Source organism: Lonchura striata, chromosome 1, assembly GCF_050655825.1.
Source record: "Lonchura striata isolate lonStrDom1 chromosome 1, ASM5065582v1, whole genome shotgun sequence".
In the NCBI taxonomy this organism is placed as follows: Eukaryota; Metazoa; Chordata; class Aves; order Passeriformes; family Estrildidae; genus Lonchura; species Lonchura striata.
In genome coordinates, this window is record NC_140703.1 from 110865503 (window position 1) to 110883255 (window position 17753).

The 17753-nt window shown below is 50.3% G+C and overlaps 1 long non-coding RNA gene across 1 annotated transcript in view; it reads right to left on the reverse strand.

The window, feature by feature from the left end:
• The window catches only part of LOC146768823 (uncharacterized), a 40031-nt gene extending 34449 nt beyond the window's left edge, over positions 1 to 5582 (reverse strand). Inside the window, exon 1 of the long non-coding RNA XR_014956906.1 lies at positions 4753 to 5582. This is a non-coding gene — a long non-coding RNA (uncharacterized LOC146768823). The remainder of the gene's footprint in view (positions 1 to 4752) is intronic.
• Between the last annotated feature and the right edge of the window lie 12171 nt (positions 5583 to 17753).

Sequence of the window (17753 nt, forward strand, 5' to 3'; positions counted from 1 at the left end):
TTCATCAAGGGATTCAACAACTCCGGACACTGAATTGTTCTCCCTCATCACCAAAAAAGAAAATCTTATTAACCTATGGACTTTGAATAGAAGAAAAGACTGCTGAAATCTTAGCCTCAGGTGGAATTTTCCCTATAAAAACCGCTTGTGCCAGGATGGAGGTGTGTGGGCATAGAGGAAAACCTCTGCTGAGGCTGACTCCTTGTTGCACACCCAGGGCCGACCCCGGGCTCGTCTCTGTTCTTTCCTTGTGGCTGGCTAGATAGAATTTGATTGCAAAATAAATATTTGTTTAATATATATTAATTTGGCTGGACAAATTTTCATTTATAACAAACCCATAATCTAGAATCCTAAAATTTTACTTTTGCACCCATGCAAACACTCAGAGCTGGTAATTCATCCTGTAAGACTGAAAACTCTTTTCCATTGACAGAGATCACAGACAGTGTCTCTGGGGGCTCTGTCCAGGGGGGTTCCTGACCCCTTGCCAGGGTCCCAGACCTTCCAGGGCAGCCAGAGGGAAGCTCTGGATTCCCACAGCCGCCCGTTGGGAATAGCCCTACCCTTGCCCTGTGTGACAGCCAGCAGCTGGGACAGCCACTGAGACTCTGGGTCCCAGGGTGTCCCAGCTCCTGCTCGCCCAGCATCCGCGGGGAAGGGCCCTTGAGGAAGGATGCTGTGAGCTGCAGCGTCCCTCCTGCCGGCCAGGCTCCCATGGCTGCGCAGCGGAGTCCTGGGAAAGCCGGATTTGTCTGCCCAGGGACGGCAGTGCTTCCATTGCCTCCGGGCGTTTAACTCAGCAGGATCTCCTGCTGCGCTGCTCTGTGATTGGAAGCATTTCCCAGCCCATTGCTTGCTAGGAAAAGAAAAATACCCAAAATGGGAGGCTTTATGGGGAGAAAACACAACGCTGGAGTGGCTGGATGATGGGAAGAGAGCTCTTCCCGTGCTAGATACACTCTAACCCAGGTGTTCCTCTCCTAAGAACAGGTTTAGAATATTAGAAATTACTAGAATATTCACACATTCAGATACAATCTAAACCCGATTTTTCATGTGTGCACAGGGGAAAAGGAAATGCAGGAGGAGGGCCTGCATATTCTTTTTTAGGAGCCAAAGACTAATGTGCCCAGCAAAGCAAAATTAACCCAAATACCATGATTATGCAGAAAAATATCTGCCAGAGAATGTCATTTCACCAGCGACATCCTGCAGTTTTCCACCAGTGAGAGTTCGAGAGGTAGCACAGTAACAGAGTACATCAGGGCAGGCATTTGACTGGAAGCATTAAATACCTCAGAAAGGTGAATGGCCAAGGTCTTCCCGATAATTAAAATGTGTGCAGTCTTCATAGACCAAGGAAGGGACAGAGCTATTGTTTAAACAGGTAATTAGAGCTGTATTTTAAGCAAGCTCAAGGCGGTAACAAGCTCTCTCAGCTGGGGAGAGCAGCACTCCTGCTCTTGGTTCCAGCATGAGGAACCATTGTCCCACAGCCCGATGCCAGAGACAGCCACGGTGTTCCCAGCCCCACTCTCTGGTGACTGCGGCTGGTTGGGAAAAAAATCCCATTTGATTTCACATTTTTCACTCCCTGTCTCCTCTCTTTTGCGTTCAGGTTCAAGAGAATTGGCTGAGCCACTTTTTTTTTATTAGAGCGGCAGCAGAGAAAAAAAATGGGACCCAGTCAAGCCCCCAGGGAAGGGAGGAAATAGCATGAGCCAGCACTCCATCCTCTCACACAGACACACACAGCCACTCTCCTATCCACACAGGAACAGAGTGCAGACATCTGCTGGAGCTGGCATACAGGCAAAATTGGGCACCCCCACCCCACAACCCAACTCCATGAGACTAGAAAATGTGGAGGAGTCTCAGAGAAGTGCCATCATCTTTTCCTGAACAGTCAAGGATGCACATTCTTCTGCTGGCACTGGAACTTCACAGGGAATGACCCAAACCCTCCCCGTGCTAAGAATGGGGCCAGGAAGCCGTGCTCCCTGCACCCTGCCTCCTGCAAAGGATTAATCCCTGCCTCACCTCATCCCTGCCTCTCACCTCCCTCTCCTGATGGCTCCTGGTCAGGTTCCCACACTGGCTGCAAGGAATTACCAGCTTCTTTTTAATCCCCTTGTATGCAAAGCTGGAGGAAACAATCAGACCTGAGGAAAGGCACCAGCAACACAACCTTCCATAAAAAACATACAAGGGCTAGACACCAGCGATGAGGAAACAGGCATTCAAAGAAGTGTGCTGAGCTGCTTGGCTTTGCTGCCTACATTACCTGGGCTGCTCTGAAAGGTCAAAAAAAAAAAAAAAAAAAAAAGCCTAAATCAAAACACTTCAAGCTGCAAAGGGCTTTGGGAGCAGCAAGGTGAGGGCACACTGCCCTGACATGGTGCAGGATGAGGAAAAAGCCCCTGGAAGGCAAAGAGCAGGTGACATCTGGGAGCAGCCCACAAATGTGTAGTGGCCATAGCCACAGACTTGTTTGTCTGCAGCCCAGCTTCTGAAAGCTGCATACCCTTCCTGAGTGTTTGGGAAACCCATGCAGAATTTGTGCTCTGTATTTTGCTCCAGGGTACTGCTCCAGAGGAGAAGACTGATACCAAGGAGTGTGGAAAGACCAGCTGGTTTTGAACCTGGCATTCCTCACCCTGTTGGAAGTAGAGCTGGGAGACAAGGCACAACACAATGAAGGACATCCTTACCCCTTAAACAAGTCACCACACTCAGAGTTACCTCTGTGACAGTCAAGAAAGGTTTTGGTCAGTTCTCTGAAGTAGATTCGCTTGCTTACATTTTTCATAAATGCCAGGTTAACCTATAATAATGACAATACCTGCAACATGCAGAAATCTTTCTCTTCTCCATACCACATATATCTTGAACAAACTTCAGGACCTCTGTAAACTTCCTATAAATCATATTACCATGCCCAGCAAAATAGCTATCCTAGTTCGTGCCTCCTTTGTAAAAGCTATGTGTTTTGGGACAATCATGGAGTTATCTCTGGATAAGAAAATAAGTCTAGGGACCAGAAAGGTATTAAAACTTCAAATAGGCCAAAGACACATGAAGGCCTCTACCCAGAGAAACATTATGAAGCAGTATGGCTATTGACTGCTTTATCCCAATACAGAGCAAGTACAACCAAAATGCAATCAGTGCAGGTTTTTTCCACTTTCCTTGAAACTGTGGGAAAGAGGATGAGTGAGAGTGTCATTGCTGGTTTCGACTGCCCACACAGTGCTGCATGAACTACAAAGATAATCTCAGTAACTTGTGCCTCTTGGGATATCAGGAGGTTTTGCTGCAGCCTCAGTTCCCGGAGCCCTGATAATGTGAAACTTGCTGCTCCTTGGCTTCTCTAGCCTTACTTCTTTCGAGAAAGCAGTTAAAATGTTAATGATGGAGAGAGAGCAGAGGGAATACTCATCTGCATGGTCTTTTAAGAGCAATTAAGGTCAGATTTACTGTCCTCCATGCCTGGAAGGGCTCGGCACTGCTCCCCAGCCAGGGATGTCATTCAGGGTGCTGGCAGGACCCACGACATCAGCTGGAGCCCACAACGCTCCGGCTGCTCCCACTACAAGGAGCAAGAGAGGATGCAAGCTTAGCCCAGGTCTGGATGAAATTTTCCCTGCTGACTGCTTGACTAAAACATCCCTTCAGGAGCTCTCTCGTAGCTGTCGCTGTGTCTGCAGCCGAGGGTGTCTGCGGCTGTCGGGGGTCTCACCCCGAGCCCGGGAGCCGCGGGCTGAGCACACGGGCGGAGGGGAGATGAGCTTCGTGCGCCTGGGTTGCACCACTCGAGCATCTCGCAGCTCTGCCCCAGCACGGCCGGGCAAACACCCTGAGCTTTTCCCAGGAGAAGGGGGCCAGCCTTGGGCAGCACGGAGCAAAACATCTCCATCCCCTGACCTCCACCTCCATGGTCTGATATTAACCAGCTCAGAGCATAGCCGCCTCGATGACTCACACTGCGAAACCGGGGCTTTTAATTTTTTTTTTTTTTCCCAGTAGGAGCGAGGCTCCATCAGTCAATTACTTGAAGAGCCGCTCTAATTTGGCACCCAATTGTTTCCCCAGCTGCCGCTGCGTCTGATCTCCGCTGTGGGCGGCAGGAGCAGGCTGCCTGCGTAGGGGAAGGAGCCCAGGCGCCCAAGGGAGGAGGAGGAGGAGGAGGAGGAGGAGGAGGAGGAGGAGGAGGAGGAGGAGGAAGAAGAGGAGGAGGAGGCGGTGGCAGGGAGGGCCACGCTGCCTGGCTGAACAGCCCCGCGCCCGCAGAACAGCAGCACTAAAAACGCTGGCATTAAAAATATCTCAGGGTCACAGGTGATTGCTGGATAATAAAAAGGACTTCGGGAGGCGGCAGTGGGAGGGACAGATCCCGGCGGCAGGGGAGCAGCCTGCCGAGGCTGGCCCGGCCACAGCGACTCGCTGCGAGCCGCGGCCGCAGCCGCCGCCGCTCGGTAATGAATGCGATCTGACATTTATGGCTTTTTCCACTGTGGATTTTAAATCGCTTCACAAAGGTTGCTTAATAGCACTGTCCTCTTCTTCTCTTCCCATCTCTCCCCTCGTCCTATGTAATATAAAAAAATAAGTGACTTGCCTCCCTCCCATCACGTGAGAATCCAGCGGCTGAGCCAGCAGCAGAGCACAAGTACCCCACCTCCGCCTCCTGCCCTTTAGCCCCTACAAGCACTCCCTTTTTTCCAAGAAATCCAAGAATAGGATCTGTACCACGGCAGCTGTTTTTAAGTCAGCGAGGATTTTTTTTCCTGAAGAAGAGGAAGCTTGCTTCCAGCGAAGAGCCTTGATTAAAACCGCACAGCCAGGCGCTGCCAGGGGCTGCGGCTGCGATGCTCCCCACTCCAGGCTGCAGGTACCCAGGAGCAAGAAGAGGTGTGGCCGCAGCCAAACACGTGTCCCCAGGCTCCAGCTCCCCTGTCACTCTTCCAGCGCAGGCATTTCCATACTCTGTGGCACGGATGCACACGTGCATTCACACACACATGCAAACGCCTGCCTCAGCCCGCGGTGCTGCCATCGAACCGCTGCACCCGCTGCACCCGCAGGCAGGCAGGCTCCCCGTGTGTCCCGGCAGAGAGCATCCCCTGCCTGCACAGCTCCCCGGCTGTGCTCCTGCCCCTCTGCTTTAACCCCTGAGGCGTGTTCAAATTGAGATGTGGCAGCGGTTCCGAGGGCAAAGAAGCAGCGCACTCATTTTTGGGGAAAGCCCATCTGCGCTGTGTGCAGCACAAGAAGAGAAGCTTGTGGATGAAAAGGCTGCAGCAGGAAGGCAGAGGGTGGATATAATATTCCTGCCTTTTTCTGCCCCATCCAATTCTTGGACTATGCAATTTTGTTATCATGTACTTGCAGTTCATAAACTGACTCATGGTATATGACAGTCTTTTACTTCTTGGTGGGAAAATTAGGATTATTCAAGGTACGCACTTGCTGATGTGCACTGACACAAGCATGTACATGTACACACAAACACACACACACATCTGCACTGGTGCTGCCCATAGCAATGCACCAGGTTCTCAAAAGTCATTCCTTCAAGTTTGCTCCACCAGGCTGGACCTTTCCTCTTTCTCGGGACATTGCTGAAACAGGCACATCCCCCAGACAGCAGACAAGCCATTGTACTGCAGTCACAGAGCTCTCCAGGAGCCCCAGGTGAACCTCCTGCAGCCCTGGATCGGGGCTACTGCTTCTGCAGCTGTGGGACTTGAGATTCAGGACTTGTTTTGACATGCTCATGGCAGCTCCTGCTTGAAGGCACTTGTGCTCACCATCAGCTGGCATCTCCCGAGGACAGGTGGCTCCCTGCCAGAGGGGAGGAGACACAGACCCATGCCTCTGGAGCTGGGTCACTCTCCACCAGGCCAGGCGAGAGAGTTACAGCCAGATGGAGCCAGGAGAAAGCACTACCAAACTGTTGGCCAACTTAGGATGTGATGTTGGCTTCACAGGAAGCTACTTGGCTGCCTCTCCCTGAATCAAGATTCAGTGATGCCAGGAGACAGGCACAGCGGGGAAACTGAAAGCAAAAAATGGCAGAGTGGATGGCAACTCGACATTAATTCATTTTTACCATATGTCTGACTATTCATTACACTCCACCATTCTGTTCTACAAGACTCCTGGGGGTCTTCCATGCCATTTTATGGCTAGCGGGGTTCCTCCCCGCTTGCGGCGCGGCGTCACCGCGCGTGCCTTGGCTAATGGCTCGCCAGGTCCTGTGGTGGGAATAGCCCCATCCCATGCACAGGCAGCCCCTGGCACCAACATCCTCTGGCACTCACAGCCCATCCCCAGCACACCACAGAGCTGCCAGGTCACCTGGCACAGGGGCCTGTCCCCCAGGAGCACACACAGGCAGGTGACACCTGCTACAAACACGCTCTGGCACCTGCGAGAGACCCGCACTGGGAAGCGATGGGGTTTTTTATGGATTTGCAAATTATTCTGTATTTCTCTGCGGTCTCCCTCCGGAGTGCGTTCCTGGCATGGGACCAAGCCCCAGCTCCAGCAGCAAGCGTGACTCATCCTGGCAGGCAGCAGCCCAGGAGGGGGAGGATCACCCAGGCTGGGAAGCCAACACCATGGCTTTGCTGTGTGCTCTGTCTGCAGTGGCATCAGCAGCTGTTTCTCCTCCTAGGTGGGAAGGTTGAATCAGTGGCCCCCTTGCCTGCATCCAGCTGTCCAGCGTGGCCTCTCACCCTGGCTCCTGTCACACGCACAAGAAGCAGCAGTGACCTGCCTGCACTCTGCCTGCACTCTGACTGCTGTGCCCCCCAGGCTGAGCTCCTGTCACGGAATGAGCAAATCCCAGTCTTCTTCAGACTGAAAGACCCTGGACCAGCTCCTCATGAACCAGCTCCTCTAGGGACTTCAAGGGGCACCAGAGGGTGTTCTGCACAGGGAGGTGCAGGGGTCTCTCTGGATGTCAATAAGAAAGGCACAACAGCAGGTAGTGTAATAATAAATTTGCTTTATTAATAACATAGAATAAGAAGAGGGATGTAAAGTAATTCTTATGTCCCGTCAGATGCTGGAACCCCATTTATGAGCTGCATTAGATGGCCTCCAGATGAATTGCCACAGCTATCATCATTGAGGTGATGGGTCTTCCTCCTGTGACAAACAAAACCATGTCTCTTTTTCTGACAGGTGGGGAGGGTCTCTCCTTAAGGATGTCCCCCAGAGCACAACACCAACAGCACGAGGCATCTCAGCGTGCTCCCTCACACTGCTGGGTACATGGGTCTGCAGCCTGCCCAGTACAGGCCCCTGTAGTGCAGGCATGGCTTGCCTGTTTCACTAATAAATGTCTTCCACATGGCTCCCAACAGGGAGAAAACCCTTATTTTTCTTTCTGTCAGGCATGTCCTTTTCCTCTTAAGTTTTTGTGCTTGCTACTGACCACAGACTGAAGTCCAATCAATGGAGCTGCCATCATTGCTTCCCCCAAGGGGACATGCAATTAAAATCATCAGTGGCACTCTGCCTAAGACGCGGGGGCAAACTCTGCCTTCACAAACAGTTTCATTTCATCCCTTAAATCAGAGCATTAGCATCCTCTTATGGGAAGGCTTCAGGTCCCACATGTAGTACAGATGATCAAAATTTACTTCAGCACGCTGTTTTTCTTTTAAGAGGTACCAGAGGTCTTGTACCTGCAGAGGTCAAGCATGGACTCAGCACAGCAGTGAACATAGGTACACACATCTTCTGGAGCACCCTGGGGATACTCAGATTGTATCTGATATGGATGACCATTCACTGACAAGTTTATCAAGGCAATCTAAACTTCCTGTGCCTGCTTCCTTTGACTTCAGGGACAAAACACAGCTCCTCTCAGTCTGACACTCCTCAGACTTGGAGAAGAGCCCCTCAGCAACTGTGTGGGAAGAAGTCCTAGAGTCTGCATGGGGAGATCTGACCCTAGTTGCAGATTGTAGGACATTCAAAGTCCAAAACACAGGTGCTTAAGTGAATAACTGATGCTTCTGGAATCTGTCCATCCCTAAGGCCACTCAGTAACCTTCTCCTGGAAAACTTCTCCTCCTTCCACTCTGCTGAAGGGTCAGCAATCCTTCATGTCCAGTTTTCCAAAGAGTTCATGTTCTGTTGCAGAGTGCTTTTATTTGAGATCCTCATTCTGTCCCAAACCAGGAGCTGGGGCAGGATGGAAGGCAGAGAAATATTTCAATGCAGTATTGATGGTACACTCCCACATTCAGACTTCTGTGGCATTAGGACAATCTCCAGAAAAGGGGGGAAAGGCTGCAATTCTTCCCCTCAGTTTACCTTCCCCATACACTTCCTTTAGTTTACCTGGGAACCCAGAGGCAGAGTTTGACTTTTGCAGCATCACCTCCACGCAGGAGCGGCTTTTCCTGCTGCAGGAAAAGAGATGTCCCTGTTGAATGTCGTTTGCATTGGTGTGCCGCGTTCATCCTTGCGGCTCCGTGCCTGCCGGCAGCCGCAGCCCCTGGGGCAAATCCCCTGGGAAATGCCCGCTGCCCCCGGCCGCGGGGCAGGCGGTCATTGCTGCCCGCGGCATGGAGCCGCTGCTCCCTCCTGCAGGCAGGGATTCACCAAGCCAGCGCTCCCCCTCTGCCAGGCTCAAAAGCGCGGACCAGCAGCCCGCAAGCACAGCACGTTTATTAAATTGAGTGAATGAGTTTCACCGAGAGGCACCGTGAAAATTCCACATCTCAGTCAGCATTTGCGTTCGTGTTGGCACATTTCCTAAGGAACCTGAAATCATTTGCCTTGCTTTATTGGCTGTCTGCTAATTAACAACATAAATTAGCATGGAACAGTCTCAAATTCTCAAGTTTTTGGAAAGGCGCCCCATTTTTGTCCCTGAGATTACAAGATACCAAATCACATACACAGCATAAATGTGTATGGCACACATGATAGTTATATGTAATGCATATATACCGCATACAAACCTAAACAAAGATAAGAGCCTGCCAATATTAATCCACTTCATTATTCCAACTAATTGAGAAACAAACATCCAGTGCATTCAGTGACCTTGCAGAGCCTGCATTTCCTTGGCTGACGTGACACAGAAAGCTCCTAAAAAAAGTGATGACTGAATTCTTGCCAGAGAGATACACAATAAAGGGGGGTTGGGAGGTACACAGATGAACCCAAACAGCCACCAAGAATATAGGAAAGGATCACATCACTCATTTCTTCCAATGGAGAAATGGTTATAAGACCAATTAACAAATATCTGAGCAGGACTTTCATAAAAGATCTGCTCCTGAGGATAACTCTTGCTTCTGGAAGAGCCACTGGGGAGCAGCCCTGAAGTCAGTCTGTGCCAGCAAGAGAGAGACCTGCAGTGTCTGCAGGAGACCTTGCCAGTGGGAAGCTGAGCACCGAAGGGAGGGCCAGGAGAGTGAATGCAGTGACCAGCGTGACACAGGGCTGGGACAGGCTCTGTGTCAGAAGCGTCTGTCAGTTCCTTGGAAACCACCAAGAACTGAAAGCATCAAAGAAATAAAGCTGTTGCCAGCTGGAGGAACAATAGGCAAGCCAGAGCTATCTTTAGCTCACGGGATTAAATTCAAATTGCAAATGCAAAGGCCTGGAAGAAAAGGCCTTCCTGCACTACCGAGCGCCAGCCTAAGTGCACAGCGCAGCCCGAGCTGACGAGCATCCACAGCCCCTTTGTCATCCCCTGTCATCACCTTACCCGAAGGAAGGGCAAAAGGAGAGCCAAAGAGGAGGATGAGTCTGTCCCTGCCTGACTGCAATGCTTTCAAAACACCAGATTTTTCCCTGGGAGGGATGCTCCTGGGAGGGTGCCATGCCTTGGCGGCTGCCCGGCAAACTTCGGCGTCGGAAGCCATCCAGCTGCTTCTGCACAGACCTCAGCACAAGCCAGTTTTTCCTGCTTCTCATTCATGATGGGTAGAGCAGGCAGCAGCTGGATGGACGAGCAGTCAGCACAGCCTCCTGCAAAATCATCTAGGGACGTGTAGTGGCTCCAGGATGGCAGCATAGGGCCCACTTTCACAGGCAATCCTAGGTTTGATGAGAGAGGGTAAAAACTGACCTGGTGCACCGCTTTCCTCTGACACCTTCACTCTCTGTGTGGCCTCCCCATCCTATAGATAGTGGCTCTGAATTCTTGGCCCACCAGTGGCTCCTGAGAGTCCCCCACATCACAGAGGAAAGCAAGTCCTCAGCAGCAGTTTTCAGGCTCTGCCCCTTCACCAGAAAACCTGTACAGACTGAAAATTTAAAAACAGCCTAGTACAGCTCTGTGGCAACCAGGAGATAAAGGACTGCTGGGAACACATCCTTGCTGCTGCCCCCCTGAAAAGGAGTGTTGACATGCAAGCCTAAGCCAGATTTGGCAGGTTTAGGTTGCATTAAGGAACACGATGTCTTGCCTTTAAGACCTTAGGATGTCTTAAAGCACTGTCTTGCTTTAGGATGTTAGCTCGTGTGTGTTGGCTAAGGGGCTGACAGCTTACTTAGGTCTGACAGCACGCATCAGGCTGGCTGACCACAGGGTACATCTGCACCATGCCCTCCAGACAGCTGAGCTCACTCTCAGCCAGCTCCCACTGCTGCCAGCTGCCAGCTCGGCTGATAACCCTGCCATGGAGCACAGGACACGGTCCCAGCAGAGCTCTGGCTGCCACTACCTGACTTGATTCATTTACAGCCATCCCCAGTGGCTGCACAGGGCTTGCTAATCCACCTGCTGGGGCATCATGGCCCCAAATAAAGGGACTTGGAATCTCCCTCCCGTTATACCAAACTGGAAAAAATCCAAGCTGTGAGTTAGGGATTGCAGGCACACCAAAGAGAGAGCAGGGGAGGCTGTTGCCTGATAACTTGCATAATGAATTGCAGGCTTCTGAGCTGGTCTGTTCAGCTAAGGAAATCCAACAAGCGCCTCACGCCCGAGCGCTAGGAAATTGGCTTAATAGTTTCAGTGCTGTAATGAAACACCACTGGGGAGCAGAGGTCCCAGCTCTCACCTGCATGTGCAGTTTTCATGTTGTAAAAAATGAACTTCTTTCTGATTCCACCAAGTGTTTTGAGGTGTTGTTACAGAGTCACAACACCGATTTTTAATGACAGTGCAAATGACAGTTGCAGAAGATCAAGCGTGTACCCGTCCAGCTACAGCTTTCTGCAAAACCTGCCAGCAATGCAGAGATTTTTAACTCCGTGCTGCAGTCATCTGTGGTTTTATGTTTGTTATTTTGTTTTTAAGCAGCCGCTTAGTGGTATCTGGAGGGCATTTGCTACTCTAATACTCAGCGTGAACGGAAAGGATTGAACAAGTTGTTGAGCTCTTTTAGGAGAAGAAAAGGAAAGGAATTGCTGATGGCTACTGCAGCACTGGAGCTGGGGGAGAAGGCAGTGAAAGCTGCACCTTCAGCCTGGCCAAGGGAGGGCAGGGATGCAGGGAAAGCCTCTCTGAGCCAGGCAAGCTGCAGTTGTGACCCAGCCTCCGTGCCTGGACCGCCAAGGCAGAGGTGCTGGCACACAGGGGGTTACAGTGAAGTTGTAACTTCAGCTGTTAAAATTCATGAGGTGTAAAATACAAATTGCACGTGGTGGATGAGCTGCCTTTAAAGTTTATATATTACTCTGCCCCAGCCCGCTCCAGTTGAAATCTCTGTGGGCAGGAGCTAATTAGAACTCACCAAAGTGGTAAGAGCAGCCCTGGTACAGCAGCACAGGTTAGGCAGGGGGTCAGCCAGGGCCCATCCAGGCTGTGTTTATAGATGTTTGGATACAGGAAGCTGGGGGAAACCCATGACCAGTACATGCATGAGCAATCACAGGTCAGAATTAATCCTTCATTCTCATTTCTTCATCTTTTTGGACTTCTCAGTTTGAAAAACATAAAGCTCTGCCTTTGAAGTTTTTTTTTTGTTGTTGTTGTTTTGTTTTATTATTCCCACAGCTCAATTTATTTAATTTTCCTGTTAAAAAAAAAAGGCAAAACATTTTTAAATAGTTTCCACAACACTAAAGCTTTTGCAAGTTTTCTTTCTTTTTTACATCAAACTCCAATCTCATTTTTTATGTGCTCCATACAACTTGACACACATATTCCTTCCAGAACCAAGCTTTCTTGCATTTTTGCTCAGGCTGTTCCCTTGTTTTTCACCATCCCAAGCAGAGGGGGAGTAAATAAAAAAGGCCCAGGTAGACACAAGCATTTGGGAGCACCAAACCTGTCTGTAAGGGTTTCTTCATATCCTGGGTGACCCTATGTATTCTCACCCAGAATTCAGTCCCCAAGGGAATTTTTCTCACTTAATTCCTTCCCCACCCAAGAAAGACTTAGGAATCAGAGATTCAGTAGAGAAAAAAAATATGTAAATATCCAGAGCACAGAGAACGAGCATCAGCTTATGCATAGCTGACTGAATGGAACACAAACAATGATTAAGAATAGGATGGGCTGGAAGAGGAAATTTAAATATTTATCCTAAATGCTCTTTCTTTGCATTTCTTGAAATAAATTACGCCCAGCAATTGCAGGCAGAGATTGTTGATTAATTCCAGCAAAAGCAGAGAGATGGGGAAAATTACTGTACATCATCTATTTCTGAGTTTCAGACGGTCTTTTCATATTTCTTTGTAGTCTTTGTGATTGGGCTTTTTGACTCCAGGGTGATTTGTGGGCGGTTTGCAGAGGAGTTCGCTGCTCACGTCATATGTATAGATACAGATCATGAAGCACCGTCACAAATGTGAGAAGGAAGTGCTTTCCATACAGCAGGGTGGAAACACAGGCTGTAGCCTGGCCAGAAGATAGCAGGGTGAGCAGCACAGATGTCCTGAAGATGGTCTGCTGAGAAGAACCCACGCTGGGGCCACTTGCACCCCGATCGCACTCAGCCAAAAGCAGCGAGCACCCAGAGGAGCAGAAACAGGGATGCTGTCAGAGCTGGGTGAGCCTCGGCTGACAGAAGTGCCCCGGGGCTACTGGCAGTGGGACATAAATTAAACCAGTTGTGAAGCTGCTTTAGTTTATACTCGGGCACCAGGCCAGCCCCAGCTGCCTCAGCAGCAGAGCTTAAAGCTGCCTGTCCTTCCTCGCACGCCTGGCCGGAGTCGCACGCAGGCTGTGCTGCTATCTCAGTGGCTTCAGGAGATGCTCTGCTCTAAGGTATAAGGAATGCCCCAAGTAATGTGTTGTGATCCACTTTGAGAGAATTCACTGAGGGAAAACGTTCACACAGTTGTGGGAAAAAGGAAAAAGTGATTTGTACTTTTTTTTCTGTCTCTAGGAGTCAGAGTGGAGCTTTGCACACCCTCTGAAACTCCATGAGCAGCTGCACTGCGATGCACTTAATGAAATACTGAAACGGCTTTAAAAATGCTGCCCTGCAGGATAATCCCATTGAAAACCAGGGAAAGCCTGAGCAGAGGTTTCCCTTGGCTGCTCCCTCATGTCCTCTGCCTGCTCGCACACCAGTCGAGCCGCAGCGGTGCTCGGCAGAGGCGCTCCCCGCCACCGTCTGCTGCCCCTGTTCCCCATCCAGGGGATCTCCTCAAGTGCCAGCTCAAGGCTGCTGCTGAACCCCCTCTGTATGACCTGCAGCAGGACCTCCGTGTGCCACATGTCAGCCGTGAGCACCGAGTGAGGCCTTGAAAGCAGCCAAAAGGCAGGGCAGGAATTCCTGCAGTGTTCCCAAAGCCCCAGGGCTGCCCTTTCAGCCCAGCTGCAGCAGCACGCCCCAGGCAGGCACAGGGTGGGTGCCTCTCTGCTGCTTCAAGTGGCACTGAAGTCCTGGGGACCAGTCAGAATGGTGGCCCCTGGTTGGTGCCGCCAGGTCTCATTTATGCTTCTGTCCTTGGGGCTTTCCACAAGTGCCACAGGTTTGTGCATTGCCTGAAAGGGAGCCAAGCCAAAGTCTCACTTTCCCTGTGTGGGATCTGAAGCTTCAGCAGAGGACACCAGAGAAGTTCTAGAATTCAGGAAACCATCACAAGGGCACAGGCAACAGAGCAGGTACATTTTGCTGGCAGCTCTGCTCATCATCTTGTAGGTAAGCAGTAGCACACACCAAACCGAGCCAGAGGATGGCTGGAAAAGAAATGGACCATCTTCCTTGCCTTGTTGTCACTGGCATTTAGTGAAAGTCACACTGCCATTTGCAGACAAGCCTTTGCAGGCAGTTTCATTGCACACAGGAATGAGTGGAGGACTTGCAGGCTCACAGTGACACAGATAAAGATCATGTCCCAGTTGCTGAGACTTCACAGTACAAAACAGGGTTCCCATATTCCCCCGAAACATTATTGCCTCTACAGTATATGTGGGAGTCTAACTGGTTGCTCTGTTTAAAGACGTTTCTAATGTTTCCCTCTGATCTAGTTTTCTCTCCTGTAATCAGTGAGAGTGAGACCCTGGGGTTTCCTGGAAATCCAATCAGAGGCTTCACTGCATCTGTGGATACCCTGCGAGATGTGGAAGCCCGTCCTGCTCCTTCCACCAGACTGTCAGGGGGCAGTGATTCCTTGTAAATTTGCCTACAGCACCTTGCAGAAGGAAAATGTTTCTGGTCTGGGCAGAGCTTAGAACCACTGTGGTTATATTAGCAGCACACTGGGGCCAGAGTGCTACTTTCTTAATTTTCTATCTGTTGCCTTGGTGCTTTTAATAAACAAATCAGATGTACCAGGGAAGTGATCAGAATGTCCCCAGTACCATCACTCCAACGTGCAAGACAGTGTCCCTTGCCTCTGCCTCCACTCAGAATCCTAGACTGCTTTTCCAGTCGTGGTACATGTAGAGCCCTCCTGCCCCCCTCACAGCCAAACTCACAGCCACTGCCTCCTCCAGCAGAGCAAGAGTTAGACATCAAGCACTCCACAACAAAAGCGTAAAGCATTGAGAAGTCCCCAAAATATTTCCATACTGGGAGCTGTGCCCACAGCAGCTGCCCAGTTAAGATGTCAGAAAGAAAGACCTGCATTCCTATCCAGAGAGACTTCCATTAACACGTCAGGACAGGACTGTGGCTGTGGGGTGGCCAGCAGCGGGTGCAAGGCACATCTGGGCACCGGTGGCAGGAAAGCTCGGGTGGGTGGCACCAAGTACACCCAAGGGACCAAGGATTTTGAGAAAGCAGCCCTTGATGTCAGAGCCAGCAGCCAGTGGAGAAGGTGCTCAGCACAGCTGGGGAGGCAGAAGTCATTGCCTCCCCATCGGCTTTCTTCACACATCCAGCTTGGTAAGGCAGGGACTTAAGAGAAACAAGAGGCTATTAAACTGCTAGCAGAGCCTGGAGGGAAAGAGTCTTGCAGGTTCAAGATACACAGAGGGATTTTAAAACCCAGGCTTAGGAACAAAAAGCAAAAAGAGGTTGCTCAGAGGCAGCGCTTTTCAAGAACCATGCAATGTAGTGACCACCTGAGGTTAATCCAGGCAGAGTGGGTGGCAGGCATACGGAATTACTTGATGGCAGGGGGACAGACCAGCTGAATAAGGGATTTACTTGTGAGAAGGGCAGTAAAGAAGGGCTGGAGGAGTAAGCGAGTTGGTGGTGAGCCTTTTCACAGCAAGTGATTAACCGCAGCTTCTAATGAGCAGAGAGAGACTAAAGCTGACTGCTTTTTTAAAGCCATTTCGATAACATTGGCCCCGATGTAATAAGCTATTTGTTTGTGCCTACTGGCAGGGACAGCAAGTCCCTACTGAACATAATCCTCTAGAACCGAGGCCGTCAGCTCGTTTAAAAGTGTCAGCAACCAAAGTGTCAGCATCCAAAAGGGCCCAGGCCCCATCACAACAACCATCCCAAACGCTATTTAAGAGCCTCAAGCTCTTTTGTGCTCTCTCTCTCTTTCTGCCCTCTCTTTACCCTATTCTTCTCCCTCCCCGGGCGGTGGGGCTGATTCCCAGCCCTGCGGCCCTGGGCCAGCCGGGAGGCTCAGGGTGGGCTGGCCCATGGCTGGGGATCCCCGAATGACCTCGGAATCATGTCCTGCCAGTTCACTGAGCTGCCCTTTCTGATAAGCGTCACTGCTGGCGAAAGCAGGCAGATTATTGATGGGGGGCAAAAGGAGGGCAGAGGGCTGGGGAGCTGCAGGGAGGGGGAGGCTGATCAGCCTACCCGCTCGGGATATTCGGGATATTCGAGGAGGTTTGTTTGCTCCTTTGAGACAAGGGGTCCTTCTGGGAATCTGTGCTTCCCTGATAATGTTGATGAGCACACACGCTTTCTTAAAATAGCTCTAAAACATCGTGCAACAGCGCAATTAAATGCACCCCGCAGAACAGGCTGAAAACAAAGCTGAACTCCAGCCCCAGCCAAGCCCTTTCGACCCGGAATGCAGTGCTCCTTTAAAGCCACGGATGCACAAATAAACAGCACCCTTTTATAAACTCCTCTTTCTACTTCAGTGCCAAATCATTCTTTTTTCAAAAGAACTCCAGATCAACCATGAACCCAAAAAATCCCCATGTCCTGCCTGTTTTCCTGGCACGCCAAAGCTGTTACCATCACAGTGCTGCAGGGAGCCTGGCATCACAGAGAGCTGATGGTGGGACACAGCTTGAGCTAAATCATTGGGAAGCAGAGGGACCACTTCTATGCCTCTTTGAGGCCACTGATGATAATGCTGCTTGCCTGAAACACTGTCAGAGCCTGGGTGGCTCTCAAGTGGGTGGACACTTGGAGTGGCAGTATTTTATTTTTGCTAATTATTATTTATATTACCATAATTCCTTCTCTGAGCAATTTCTACAGCCCTCTCCTTTGGATATTTGCTATCTCTGACAGGTGAGTAGGACAAAAATTCATAGGAGATGGTGGTCTTTGAAGAGGCACACTCAATTTTCTTTTCAGGATTTTCAAGATTCCCTGTTGCAAAACAGAAAGTCAACTGCTTATGTGATCCCAAGTTCAAAACCTACTAAAGGCATGCAAAGTACTCCATGCCAATGTGTCCACACTTGAATCCACTGGAGACTTCGCACATACACTGACACACAATCTCTGCTTCTGGAAAGAATTGCCCCCTCTTCCTTTAGCTCCCTTGATAGTTCCTGGTATATCACTCCCTTCTCCACAGGTTACTCATTCTTGTCTGAGTCCCCAATTAATTCTTAATCCTGTTGGGATGAAAAAACACTTCATTTTAGAGTGCTGCCAGCTTCCTAGTGCTGATGGAACCCCAATCCACAGGACCCCTGTGAAAATGGGTGACCGCAAAACAACCTGCTAAGAGCCACCTTCTCAGGGCAAGCTGATGGAACCCAGACTCCCCAGGCTTAATTCAGGGCAGAAAGCAGAATACTTTGTGCTCTTGAAGGCATTTTTTGTCAAAAGTTAATTCAGATTTCGTGCCATTTAATCCCGTGGTCAGAGAGAGCAGCGCAGCTGATGCTGTGCCGGGCAAGAGACCTCAGCAGGGAATTACCGACGTCACCCAGCGCTGCCAGTCTGGATATAAATAGGGCTGCCTGACAGCTGCTGGGTCTCCACCCTTTTTTCCTTGCATGAACTTGTGTTTCCTGTTAAAGTTGCAGGATTATTTGAGGTTTGGCTGGAAAGGAGCAGATGTTCTGCAAATGACACCGAGAGCCACAGACTGTACAGTGGCAGGGACCTCCCAGTCCCTTTGCATGCACTGGGCTAGAGGGGAGGGTTTGCAACAGGGGCAGGCTTCCCTCTCCTGAAAAACAAATTTTCCCACAACAAATTCTTGTTAACAAA